The sequence below is a fragment of the Cetorhinus maximus genome, chromosome 11 (genome assembly GCF_964194155.1).
Source record: "Cetorhinus maximus chromosome 11, sCetMax3.hap1.1, whole genome shotgun sequence".
Taxonomy (NCBI): Eukaryota; Metazoa; Chordata; class Chondrichthyes; order Lamniformes; family Cetorhinidae; genus Cetorhinus; species Cetorhinus maximus.
In genome coordinates, this window is record NC_135889.1 from 109,780,193 (window position 1) to 109,794,305 (window position 14,113).

The following is a 14,113-nucleotide window of genomic DNA, read 5'->3' on the forward strand; positions in this document are numbered from 1 at the left end:
TATATAATACGACATTTGTGTTTTTTGTTTTACAATTAGTCAACACCAACTGGGTATAGTACATAATGACATGCAGTAGTGACATATGGTACAAAATATACTATTTGAAATGCAAGTTATTCAGAATAGTTAATTAATTGACTGAAATACTTATGCTAATCACAATATAATTAACATTCTTACTGCAAAAGTTAACTCAATATTGTGCTATAGTGTCCACGTGCATAAAACTCCATGGGGAGTAAACAGGTAGAAAGGTAGACAGTGCTTAAATCTAGATATTTTTATAAACAGAAATTATCATGGACCACCCAACCAGAAAAACTTTGATATTCAAGTGGAAAGGAAAGTATATACTGGAAGAAACAGCAAGTTAGATTCACTTTTGGAACTCAGGTTATTTCCTCTACATTGTGAAGTGTTGGGTGTCTTTCACATGAGAGGAATGCTAGATCATAGGTCAGTACAGCACAAGAGGAGGCCATTCAACCCACCAAGTCTGCACTGCTCTTTTGAAGAGCAATCTGGTTTGTCCCATTGAACCACTCTTTCCCACAGCCTTGTATTTTTTTCCTCCAATCAAGTATTTATCCAATTCCCTTTTGAAGGCTACCATTAAATCTATATCCAACATCCTATTGGGCAACACATTTCAAATCCTAATCACTCGTTGCATAAAAAGATTTTCCTCACATCACCTCTGGTTCTTTGGCCAATCACCTTAAATCTGGTTACTAACCCTTCAGCCATTGGCAATAGTTTCGCCTTACTCTGAATTCGTCATGATTTCAAACATCTTTATCAAACCTCCTCCACTTTTGGAGAACAAATCCAACTTCTTCAATCTATCCACATACTGTAGGCCCTCACTAGTGCCATCTCTTCTGTACCATCTCTAAAGCCATCACATTCTTCCAAAAGTGTAGTGCCCAGAAATGGACACAAAACACCATGTGGGGCCAAACTTTTATAAATGCAAGTTTTTGTAGTAGACAGATTCCAAGTGAAAATTAATTGCCAGGTTCACTTTTGACAGAGGTCTATAGTATTAGGCAAAAAACTCATACAAATAAACATTAGTTGAGCAAAAAAAAAATCACTGGGGTGGGGGGGGGTCGGATAAGGACAATGCAGAAGAACTGAAAGGAAATAAGGGTTGTCAATAGTTAAATAACTTTTCCAGAAGAGTCATTGCCATAGTCTGAGCAAAAACTATTTTGTAAGTTAAAAAAAACTGAAATTCTAAATACAGGTCTGAACTAATCTGATCTGAGATTTGCTAGTGCTGTTGGGGAGAGTTTCAGCTAGATTGGCAGGAGGATAAGAACCAGAGATCAGATTCAGATAGGACAAATTCAGAGAAGGGAGTGGGAGACAGAAAATTAACAGGTGACTCAAAGACAGAAGGAGCAAGGGTTAAAAGGTTTACAGCACAGGAATTTGGCAATGTTAAAAAGGTATTTATTTAAAAATGCAAGGAGGAGTATAGCGAAGCCGATAAGCTGAGGGCACAGAGACACATGGCAGCATGATATCATTGCTATAACAGAAGCTTGGCTTAAAGAGAAGCAAATATGGCAGCTCAACATCCCTGGACACAGGGTTTTTAGGCAGGATAGGGAGGGGGCTAAAAAAGGTGGGGGTGTAGTATTATTGGTTAAAGAATCAATTACAGCTGTGAGGTGGGATGATATACGAAATGAATCATTAAAATGATGCCATATGGGTTGAGCTCAGGAATAAAAAGGGGGCAGCCATACTACTAGGAGCATACTATAGACCCCCAAACAGTGAGAGAGAGAGCTAGAAGAGCATCTGCATGTAGGCAAATTTGAGTGCAAAAACAATAGGGCAATAATAGTTGGGGACTTAAACTACCCTAATATCAACTGCAATACAGTGTAATAGCCATAGAGGGTGCAAAATTCTTGAACTGCATTCAAGAGAACTTTTTTAGCCAGCACTTAACAAGCCCAGCAAGAGGGAATACAATTCTAGATTTAGTCTTAGGAAATGAAGCTGAGCAAGTGGATGAAGTAGCAGTGGGTGACCATTTTGGGGACAGTGACCACAATAGTTAAATCTAACATTATTATGGAAAAGGATAGAAGAAAAGAGTAAAAGTTCTAAATTGAGGAAAGACAAATTTTATGAAGCCGAGAGGTGGTGTGGCGAAAGTGGACTGATTACAGTTATTTGAAAGGAAATCAAGTGACAGACCAGTGGGAGGCATTCAAAAGCGAGATTCTACGGACACAGTGTAGACATGTCCTCACTAAGAAAAAGGGCAGTACTGCCAAATCTAAAGCCTCCTTGGTTACCTAGAAGCATACAAGGCAAGATAAAGCAGAAAAAGAAAACTTAAAACAGTCAGAAAAAGCTTTTAGAGCAAGGGGATAACTAAGGAAAGGGTAGATCCTATCAGAGATATACATGGTAACTTGTGCTCTGATGTCGAAGATGTGGGCAGAGTTCTCAGTGAGTACTTCGTCTCTGTCTTCACCAAGAAGAGGGATGAAGTAGGAGAGTCGAGTTAAAGAGGAGTATGAAATATTAGATACAATAAGCATAGTGAGAGAGAAAGTACTGGAGAGACTGACATCCTTGAAGGTGGATAAGTCACCAGGGCCAGATGGATTGTATTCCAGGCTGTTAAAGGAAGCCAGGGAGGAAATAGCGGATGCTCTGAGGGTCATCCCTTCTGTGGTGGGCAAATTATTAGAATCAATTCTGAGATACAGGATAAATTGTCACTTAGAAAGGAACGGATTAATCAGGGATGAATTAATTAATCAGGATGAAGTTTAGAAGGATGAGGGGGGATCTGATTGAAACTTATAGAATACTGAAAGGCCTGGATAGAGTAGACATGGGGAAGATGTTTCCATTAGTAGGAGAGACTAGGACCCGAGGGCACAGCCTCAGAGTAAAGGGAAGACCTTTTAGAACAGAGATGAGGAGAAACTTCTTTAGCCAGAGAGTGGTGAATCTGTGGAATTCATTGCCACAGAAGGTTGTGGAGGCCAGGCCATTGAGTGTATTTAAAACCGAGATAGATAGGTTCTTGATTGGTAAGGGGATCAAAGGTTACAGGGAGAAGGCGGGAGAATGGGGTTGAGAAACTTATCAGCCATGATTGAATGGTGGAGCAGACTCGATGGGCCAAATGACCTAGTTTCTGCTCCTATGTCTTATGGATAGACAGCATGGTTTTGTTAGGGGAAGGTCGTGTCTTACTAATTTAATCAAAGTCTTTTGAGGAAGTAACAAGGAGGATTGATGAGGGCAGTGCAGTGGATGTTCTCTACATGGATTTCAGTAAGGCATCTGACAAGGTCCCACATGGCAGACTGGTTAGAAAAGTAAAAGCCCATGGGAGACAGGGGAATATAGCAAGTTGAATTCAAAATTGGCTCAGTGACAGAAAACAAAGGGTAGTGGTTGACTGATATTTTTGCAGATGGAAAACGGTTTCCAGTAACATTCCACAGTGCTGAGTGTTGGGTCCGCAGCTGTTTGTTGTATTTATTAATGATTTGGACTTAAATGTGGGTGACATGATTGGGAAATTTGCAGATGACACAAAAATTGGCCATGTAGCTGATAATGAAAAGGATAGCTGTTGTCCTCAGAATGATATCAATGGTTTGGTTGAATGGGCAGAAAAGTGGCAGATGGAATTCAATCCAGAGAAGCGTGAGGTAATGCATTTGGGGAGGGCAAACAAAGCTAGGGAATGCGTAATAAATGGGAGGATATTGGAAGGGGTAGAGGAAGTGAGGGACCTTGGTATGCTTGCCATCTTCAGGGACCGTGGGCAAGACAGGCAGTGAAGAAAGCATATGAAATGCTTTCCTTTATTGGATGAGGTATAGAACACAAAAGCAGGAAAATAATGATGGAACTGTATAAAACGTTGCTTAGGCCATAGCTGGAATTTTGTGTACATTCTGGTCGTCACATTACAGGAAGGGCATACTTGCTCTGAAGAGGGTACAGAGGAGATTGACAAAAATGTTGCTAGGTTTTGAAAATTGCAGCTATGAGGAAAGATTGGATAGGCTGGGGTTGTTTTCCTTGGAACTGAGGCGGCTGAGGGGTGACCTGATCGAGGTGCACAAGAGGGGCCTAGATAGAGACGACAGGGATGCCCTGTTTCCCTTAGCAGAGGGGTCAATTACTGGGGAGCACAGATTTAAGATGATTGGTAGAAGGATTAGAGGGGACATTAGGAAAAATTTCTTCACCCAGAGGGCGGTGGGTGTTTGGAATTCACTGTCTCGTTTGGTGGTGGAGGGCAAAACCCTCAACTCATTTAAAAAGACACCTCGATCTGCAACTAAAGTGCTGTATCCTGTAAGGCTAGGGACCAGGTGCTGGAAGGTGGGATTAAAATGGGCAACCGTTTTTGTTTTTTCTTTTTCAGCTGCTGCAGGCACGATGGGCTGAATGGCCTCTCTGTGCTGTAACTTTTCTGTGGTTCAATATTCCCAACACTTTTTTAAAAATTCATTCACAGGATTTGGGCGTCGCTGGCTAGGCCAGAATGTATTGCCCATCCCTAATTGCCCTCGAAAAAGCAGTGGTGAGCTGCCTTCTTGAACTGCTGCAGTCCCTGTGGTGTAGATACACCTACAGTGCTGTTAGGGAGTTCCAGGATTTTGAACCAGCGATAGTGAAGGAACAGCAATATATTTTAAAGTCAGGATGGTGAGTGGCTTGGAGGGGAACTTCCAGGCGGTGGAGTTCCCATGTGTCTCCTGCCCTTGACTTTCTAGATGGTAGCAGTCGTGGGTTTGGAAGGTGCTGTCTAAGGAGCCTTAGTGAGTTTCTGTAATGCATCTTGTAGATGGTACACACTGCTATCACTGTTCGTCCTGGATGGTGTCAAGCTTCTTGTGTTGCGGGAGCTGCACTAATCCAGGAAAGTGGGATGAGGCCATGAGAGGATTGAACTCAAGGATCAGACAATTAAAATGAGGTTGAAGAACAAGGGGATAATATAGGTCAGTAAGCACAGGGGGACAAGCATCTGACGCAGTGCTGGATAGGATACAAGTAGCAGAGGACTGGATGAGCTGAACTTCTTGGAAGGTGGAGAATGTAAGGCTGACCACATGAGCTTCAGAATAGTCAAGTCCATGACAGCATGGCTGAGGTTTGACAGCAGATGTAATTGAGCCAGGGGCAGAAAGGAGCTACGTTGTGGTTTTCATGACAGAAACAATATAGAGTTGGAAACTTGGTTCAGGGTCAAATAGGACAACAAGGTTGCCAGCAATCTGGCTTAACCAGAGAGAGTAGCCAGAGAGGGGATGAAATCAGTGGCAAGGTTATGAAGCCTGCAGAGGGGGCCAAAGATGGCAGCTTCAGTCTTCCCAATGTTTGACTGGAGGAAACCGCAGCTCATCCAGGTCTGTGAGAAATTTTTTCCATCACTGTTAGAAGGTAATCGAGCAAAACTCAAGATATTAATCTATTACCTTATTCAATCCTGATCATCTATATTCCTTGAATGATATTGCCACAGCTTCAGCAGCATAGAAATTAGAACAGTGCTTGACCGCCAGAACCTGGATTTATCCATATAATCTTCAATCCAGAAAAGTATTTCCGTTTTTACCCCTGTCCAGGAGCTTACATAATCTTAGCTAGTTTAATGGGTCTACTTCGCATATCTATCAGCTGAGGAGAAAACTCCTTCAAGATGTTAGGTAAATGCTTCAGATACCATTATCGCATTCTGAAAATCAGATCCTGTTCCCCCTCAAACACCTATTCTCCAGCAAAAGTTTAATTTTGTAGGTCTCAACATAGAGCTTAAACCCTAAAAGGAGTATTACTTTTTTGCCGAACCATTTCCGTTCAATCAATTCTGTTTTATCAAAAGCCAAAGACAATTGAACAAATTAATTGTACTCAAATGGCCAAGAGCTGCATTTAATACATTTCAGAGTAGCATTCCGCTACCAGTCTTCCCCATGTACGTTTGCATCTAATATTTTAGCAGGCAAAAATAGTCAAACTCATAAGAGAAATGAGCCTCCATTGCCAGCAGGATATTTAGATTTTAAAGGCAACTGGCAGCATATGAACCGCACGCTTGCCGCTTGCTTTAACTTTTATAACGTAAAAGCATCTCAGGGTAAAAGTTGGTACTTCCAGTACAACACGGCGCGACAATCAACCAAACCAGCACAAAAGATTGTGGAATTTCAAACACAGGTTACCTTAATGCTCATTTAAGAAGCATTGCACTGGAAGCCCACTCCACTTCCCCCTCTCTCCCCTACTCCTAAAAAAACTGAACACACTCCCAGATCAAAATTAATTACTGGTGCACGTTTCTGCTATTATGCCCATTCGTGGGTCTTCGAAGGAGGTTTTTTAAAACTAAGCTGTTATGTCACAGGTACCTTTTAAAGTGACTAGTGTACACAAATGAAAATAGTAAATGGGTCTGAAGTGACATCTTGAAGATGTGACAAAAGTTTGTTTCAAATGCAAATTTGTCATCTCCAGCATTACTTTTCAGATGCTCTCCTGGGCAACCTCCCTTCCTCTGAACTTTATCTCATCAAAACTCAGCTCATACTGCATCCCATTCCAACTTCTGCTCACCCAATATTTCTGTCTTTGCTAAAGTACATTGGCTTCCAGTTTCAGAACACCGCATATTCGAAATTCTCCGTTTTAGTCCTCTCATAGCCTCACACACACACCCCCTCCCAAACTTTTCTAGAATCCCCGAGAACACTATTAAAGCCTCCTCTTTCGCTGTGGCCTTGTGTATCCTCCCCCTTCATCTCTCCACCGGGAAAAATTTGAAAGCTGACAATATTGTGCTTTTAGAGCAGAGTGCATTGTGTTTAATGCTCAGAACCGTAAAAAGTTACAGCCATTCAGCCCATCACTGACAAGTGCATGTACTGGCAAGTACCTTCAGAGTGCAGTCACTGTTTTGGTGTAAGAACACATCAACTAATTAATGTACAGCAAGATCCTACAAACAGCAGTGAAATTTAGACGTGCACACACTGATTTATGGAGTTTCTAAGAGGCAAGTTAAAGTACTAATCCATCTAAAAAGTTCTCAATGAGAACAAACTCCATACAAAATTGGAAATGGAAATAAATTTCCTGACACTTAGCTGGCTGAGAAAAATTATAAATCAGTTCGCAATCTCAGAATAATCTCCACTATAGTTTCCACACCATGATAGGTCCCAGTAAACTCAGGTGGATGGGGATGGGTTATGGAAATGCAAGACATGTTTTAATCTCAATTTAGAAAATAGGCATAATGCCGGTTTTAAAAAGTACACTAGTTAAAAACTACGTAAAAGCTGAAATGCCATAGGGGTGAAAAGAATGTGAAGGAGAATTTGAAGTCTTTGCATAAACATGTATTTTATAGTTCCATAACCTCATCAGAGAAAAGCTACTCCTGACACTTTAATAGCTTCAGACCAAATGTTTCAGCATTAGTGTGAGAGCTGAAAATTTAACGGCCAATCCAAGGAGACTGGAATTTCCCTATGCCTGTTGGCAGTCTGTTCAAAAGTAATGACATTCTATTTATAGATTGCCTTTCATATCCTCAGGTGTACTAAAGTGCTTCATAACCAATGAATTACTTCTGAAGTGTAATCACTGCAGTGCAGGCAAACGCAAGCGAGATAAATTACTAAATCTTTGGGGCTTTGCATTTCCAGGATATGGGCAATTCTGGCAAAGCCACACTTATTGCTCATCCTGAGTTAACTTGAGAAGCTGGTGGCGGGTTCTCACCTTGAACCACTGCAGTTCTGGTGATGCTGCTTACATAATGATGTAACCTCCTCCAGCCCCCCAACACACCTGCACTCCTCCAATTCTGGCCACTTGTGCATCCCTGATTTTAATTGCTCCACCCACAGGCAACCTTTGTTTCCCTACCTTTCTTTCGTCCCTTAAGATGCTTCTTAAATCCTACCTCTTACCAAGCGTTTGGTCTTCAGCCCTAATATCTCCTTACATGGTTCAGCATCACGTTTTGTTTGATAATGTCCTTGTGAAACACTTTTGGACCTATTACTACATTAAAGGTAGTATGATAAATACCAGTTGTTGGGCAGCAAATTCCAGAATATTAAATAATGAAGAAACAGCAGCATATATCTATTTCAGACTGATGTGCGACTTTGAAGTGATAAGAATTAATTACATTACTGTCCGCCATTCGCATAGTGGGATCGGTTGTACGAGTGAGTTGATGTCTAAGTAACCATAATGGATTACTATAATACTTCCTGCGTTGATATACCCTGAACTATAGTGCCTCATTGGTAGAGGGGGAATAACGAGTCAAGTGACAGATCAAGCAAACCACTTGTCCTAGATGGTGTCAGAATTTGAGTGGCTGTACTCAGCCAGATGAGACATAAATATTCCATCCCTCTGATTCTATATGCTTGTAGCTGCTCCTGTGGGAGTCAGTAGGCTTGTAATGAATATTGGTGGACAGTCCATCAGCAGAAATTGAGACAGAGAGGTCAAGAAAGAGAAGGGAAGTGTCAGAGATGGACCATGTGAAAATGATGGAGGGGTGGAAATTGGAAGCAAAATTAATAAATTTTTCCAGGTCCAGACGAGAGCACGAAGCAGCACCGAAGTAATCATCGATGTACCGGAGAAAGAGTTGTGGGAGGGGGCTGGATTGGACTGGAACAAGGAATGTTCCACATACCCCATAAAGTGACAGGCATAACTGGGGCCCATGCGGGTACCCATAGCCACACCTTTTATTTGGAGGAAGTGAGAGGAGTTTAAAGAGAAATTGTTCAGTGTGAGAACAAGTTCAGCCAGACGGAGGCGAGTAGTGATGGATAGGGATTGTTCGGGCGTCTGTTCGAGGAAGAAGCGGGGAGCCATCAGACCATCCCGGTGGGGGATGGAGGTATTTTCACATGGTCCATCTCTGACACTTCCCTTCCTTTCTTTGACCTCTCTGTCTCAATTTCTGGTGATAGACTGTCCACCAATATCCACTACAAGCCTACCGACTCCCACAGCTACCTCGACTACAGCTCCTCACACCCCGCTTCCTGTAAGGACTCCATCCCATTCTCTCAGTTCCTTCGCCATTGTTCTGATGATGCCACTTTCAAAAACAGTTCCTCTGACATGTCGTCCTTCTTCCATAACCGAGGTTTTCCACCCACGGTGGTTGACAAGGCCCTCAACCGTGTCCGGCCCATCTCCCGCGCATCCACCCTCACACCTTCTTCTCCCTCCCAGAAACATGATAGGGTCCCCCTTGTCCTCACTTATCACCCCACCAGCCTCCGCATTCAAAGGGTCATCCTCCGCCATTTCCGCCAACTCCAGCATGATGCCACCACCAAACACATCTTCCCTTCACCCACCCCTGGCGGCATTCGGCAGGGATCGTTCCCTCTGGGACACCCTGGTCCACTTCTCCATCACCCCCTACACCTCAACCCCCTCCCACGGCACCTTCCCATGCAACCGCAGAAGGTGCAACACCTGCCCCTTTACTTCCCCTCTCCTCACCGTCCAAGGGCCCAAACACTCCTTTCAAGTGAAGCAGCATTTCACTTGCACTTCCCTCAACTTAGTCTACTGCATTCGTTGCTCCCAATGCGGTTTTCCTCTACATTGGAGAGACCAAACGCAGACTGGATGACCGCTTGGCAGAACACCTTCGGTCTGTCCGCAAGCATGATCCAAACCTCCCTGTCGCTTGCCATTTCAACACTCCACCTTGCTCTCATGCCCACATGTCCGTCCTTGGCTTGCTGCATTGTTCCAGTGAAGCTCAACGCAAACTGGAGGAAGAGCACCTCATCTTCCGACTAGACACTTTACAGCCTTCCGGACTGAATATTGAGTTCAACAATTTTAGATCATGAACTCTCTCCTCCATCACCACCCCCTTTCCGATTTCCCCCCTCCTTTTTGTTTTTTCCAATAATTTATATAGATTTTTCTTTTCCCACCTATTTCCATTATTTTTAAATGTATTTCCATCCATTGTTTTATCTCTAACTTTTAGCCTTTTTCAATTCCTTCATCCCATCCCACCCCCACTAGGGCTATCTGTACCTTGCTCGTCCTGCTTTCTACCCTTAATTAGCACATTCCTTTAGATAATATCACCACCTTCAACACCTCTTTGTCCTTTTGTCTGTGACATATTTTGGTTATCCCCACCTATCTCTGGCCCTCTATCCAGCTCTTCTTGTCCTACACCCCCCTTAAACCAGCTTATATTTCACCTCTTTTCTATTTTTCCTTAGTTCTGTTGAAGAGTCATACGGACTTGAGACATTAACTGTGCTCCTCTCCGCAGATGCTGCCAGACCTGCTGAGTTTTTCGAGGTATTTTTGTTTTTGTTTTGGATTTCCAGCATCTGCAGTTTTTTGCTTTTATCTTAGTATTCCATCACACTCCTGACTTGTGCCTTGTAGATGGTGGACAGGCTTTGGGGAGTCAGGAAGTGAGTTACTCGTCGCACAATTCCTAGCCTCTGATCTGTTCTTGTAGCCACAGTATTTATACGGCTAGTCCAGTTCATTTTCTGGTCAATGGTAACCCCCAGGAAGTTGATAGTGGGGGATTCAGTGATGGTAATGCCATTAAACATCATGGGGTGATGTTTGGATTCTCTCTTGTTGGAGATGGTCATTGCCTGACACCTATGTGGCGCGAATGTTAATTGCCACTTGTCAGCCCAAGCTGGATATTGTCCAGGTCTTGCTGCATTTGGACATGGACTGCTGTAGTATCTGAGTCGTTGCGAATAGTGCTGAACATTGCGCAATCATCAGCGAACATCCCCACTTCTGACCTCACGATGGAAGGAAGGTCATTGATGAAGCAGCTGAAGATGGTTGGGCCAAGGACACTACCCTGAGGAACTCCTGCAGTGATGTCCTGGAGATGACTGATCTCAAACAACCACAACCATCTTCCTTTCTGTTAGGTATGACTCCAACCAGCGGAGTTTTCCCCCCCGATTCCCATTGACTCCAGATTTGCTAGGGCTCCTTGACGCCAAACTCGGTCAAATGTTGCCTTGATGTCAAGGGCAGTCACTCTCACCTCACCTTGGGAGTTCAGATCTTTTGTCCATGTTTGAACCAAGGCTGTAATGAGGTCAGGAGCTGAGTGGCCCTAATGGAACCCAAGTTGGGTATTAGTGAGCAAGTTATTGCTAAGCAAGTGCCACATGATAGCACTGTTGATGACCCCTTCCATCACTTTACTGATGATCGAGAGTAGACTGATGGGGTGGTAATTGGCCAGGTTGGATCTGTCCTGCTTTTTGTGTACAGGACATACCTAGGCAATTTTCCACATAGCCAGGTAGATGCCATTGTTATAGCTGTATTGAAACAGCTTGGCTAGGGGCACGGCAAGTTTGGAGCACAAGTCTTAAGTACTATTGCCGGAATATTGTCAGGGCCCATAGCCTTTGCAGTATCCAGTGCCTTCAGCCATTTCTTGATATCACGTGGAGTGAATCGAATTGGCTGAAGACTGGCATCTGTGATGCTGGGGATCTCCGGAGGAGCAGAGATAAACTGTCCGCTTGGCACTTCTGGCTGAAGATTGTTGCGAATGCTTCAGCCTTATCTTTTGCACTGCTCTGCTGGGCTCCATCATTGAGGATGGGGATATTTGTGGAGCCTCTTGTTTAATTGTCCACCACCAGTCATGACTGGATGTAGGAGGACTGCAGAGTTTAGTTCTGATCCGTAGATTGTGGGATCGCTTAGCTCTATCACTTGCTGCTTATGCTGTCTGGCACGCAATTAGTCCCGTGTTATAGCTTCCCCAGGTTGACACCTCATTTTTTGGTATGCCTGATGCTGCTCCTGGCATGCACTCTTCATTGAACCAGGGATGATCCCCTGGCTTGATGGCAATGCTAGAGTGGGGAGTATGCTGGGCCATGAGGTTACAGATTATGCTCAAGTACAATTCTGCTGCTGCTGATGGCCCAGAGCGCCTCATAGATGCCCAGTCTGGAGTTGCTAGGTCTGTTCAAAATCTATCCCATTTAGCACAGTGGTAGTGCCACACAACACGGTGGAGGGTATCCTCAATGTGAAGGCAGGACTTAGTCTCCACAATGACTGTGCGGTGGTCACTGCTACTGATACTGTCATGGACAGATGCATCTGCAGCCGGCAGGTTGGTGAGGATGAGGTCAAGTCTGTTTTTCCCTCTTGTTGGTTCCTCACGACCTGCCACAGACCCAGTCTAGCAACTATGTCCTTTAGGACTCAGCCAGCTCAGTCAGTAGTGGTACGACTGAGCCACTCTTGGTGATGGACATTGAAGTCCCCCACCCAGAGTACATTCTGCACCCTTGCCATCGTCAGTGCTTCCTCCAAGTGATGTTCAACATGGAGGAGCACTAATTCATCAGCTGAGGGTGGGCAGTGTGTGGTAATCAGCAGGAGGTTTCCGTGCCCATGTTTGACCTGATGGCATGAGACTTCATGGGCTCCTGAGTCGATGTTGAGGACTCCCAGGGCAACTCCCTCCCAACTGTATACCACTGTACTGCCAACTCTGCTGGGTCTGTCCTGCCGGTAGGACAGGACATAGCCAGGGATGGCGATGGTGGAATCTGGGACATTATCTGTAAGGCATGATTCCATGAGGATGACTACATCAGGCTGTTGCTTGACTAATCTGTGAGACAGCTCTCCCAATTTTGGCACTTGCCCCCAGATATTAGTAAGGAGGACTTTGCAGGATCAACAGGGCTGCTGAAGGGCTATTCTTCAAGCTTATGTTGAGCTTCACTGGAAGATTGTAGGAAGCCAGAGTGGGTGCAGGGCAAAGAGTTAAAATGATAGGCAACTGGAAGCTGAGTCATGCTTTCAGAGCGAGCAGAGGTGTCCTGCAAAGTTATCACCCAATCTGCATTAGTCTCCCAAAGTACAGGGCACCAAATTGTAGCAGTATATAATCTATACACTAAATTGAAATAATTTGCTGTTTCACCTGGGAGCAATGTTTGGAGCCCTGGATGGTAGGTACAAAGATGGTAAAAGGGCAGGTGTTGCATCTCCTGCGAGCTTGCATGGAAAGGGACCTTGGAAAAGGGGTTGGAGTGGCTGAAGAGTGCAACAGGAAGCCGCAGTGGGAGTACTGTACAGAAAGGCAAGGAAAAGGGGAACTCTAAAATGGTCTGGGAGAGTGAGAGTAAGAGTGTAGGAAAATGAGCTGGATACTGTCGAGGTCCCTGCCAACCACAAAGGAGGGAAAGCCCAGGTGAGGAAAAAGGAAGACATATCAGAAGCACTGGTATTGAAGGTAGCCTCATCAGAACAGAAGCGATGGAGATGGCCAAACTGGGGGAATGGAATAGAGTCCTTACGGGAGATAGGGTGGGATGAAGTGTAGTAGCTGTAGGAGTCAGTGGTTATTGTAGATATTAGTTTACAGCTGATCCCCAAAAAGTGGAGAGGTTGAGGAAGGGAAGAGTCAGAGATGGACTATGTGGAGGTGAGAGAGCGGTAAAATTTGGAAACAAAGTTGGTGAAATTTTCAAGAAAAGAAAGACTTGCATTTATATAGTGCCTTTCATGATCTCAAGATATCCTAAAGCACTTAAGTCAATTTAAGTGTTTTTGAAGTGCAGTCATTGCAGTAATGTAGGAAACATGGCAGCCAATTTGCACACAGCAAGCTCCACAAACAGCAATATGATAATGATCAGGTAATCTGCATTTTTTTTTAAAGTGATGTTGATGGGTGATAAATTTTAGCCAAGATACCAGGAAGAACTTGCCTGCTCTACTTCAAAGCAGTGCCATGGAATCTTTTATCCAAAAGATGGCACTTCTGACACGACTGTACTGAAGTGTCAGCCTAAATTTTGTCATCAAGTCTCCATGCTGGGACTTGCACTCAGAATCATCTGAATCAGAAGCGAGAGTGGCACCCAGTAAGCTATGGCTGACCCTCCATCTAATGCACATCCTAGATATTCTAAATATTTTATAGCACAAGTCCAATATCACTCAGGGGTTATAAACATAAATATTTAGTGGCATCATATTTGGGTGTATAAATGATCTCAATGCAGCT

General features: G+C 43.9%; 1 protein-coding gene across 2 annotated transcripts in view; it reads right to left on the reverse strand.

Moving 5' to 3' along the window:
* The window catches only part of LOC144686828 (ras-related protein O-RAL), a 55,640-nt gene that overhangs the window by 25,950 nt on the left and 15,577 nt on the right, over positions 1-14,113 (reverse strand). The gene's annotated exons all lie outside the window — the stretch shown is intronic.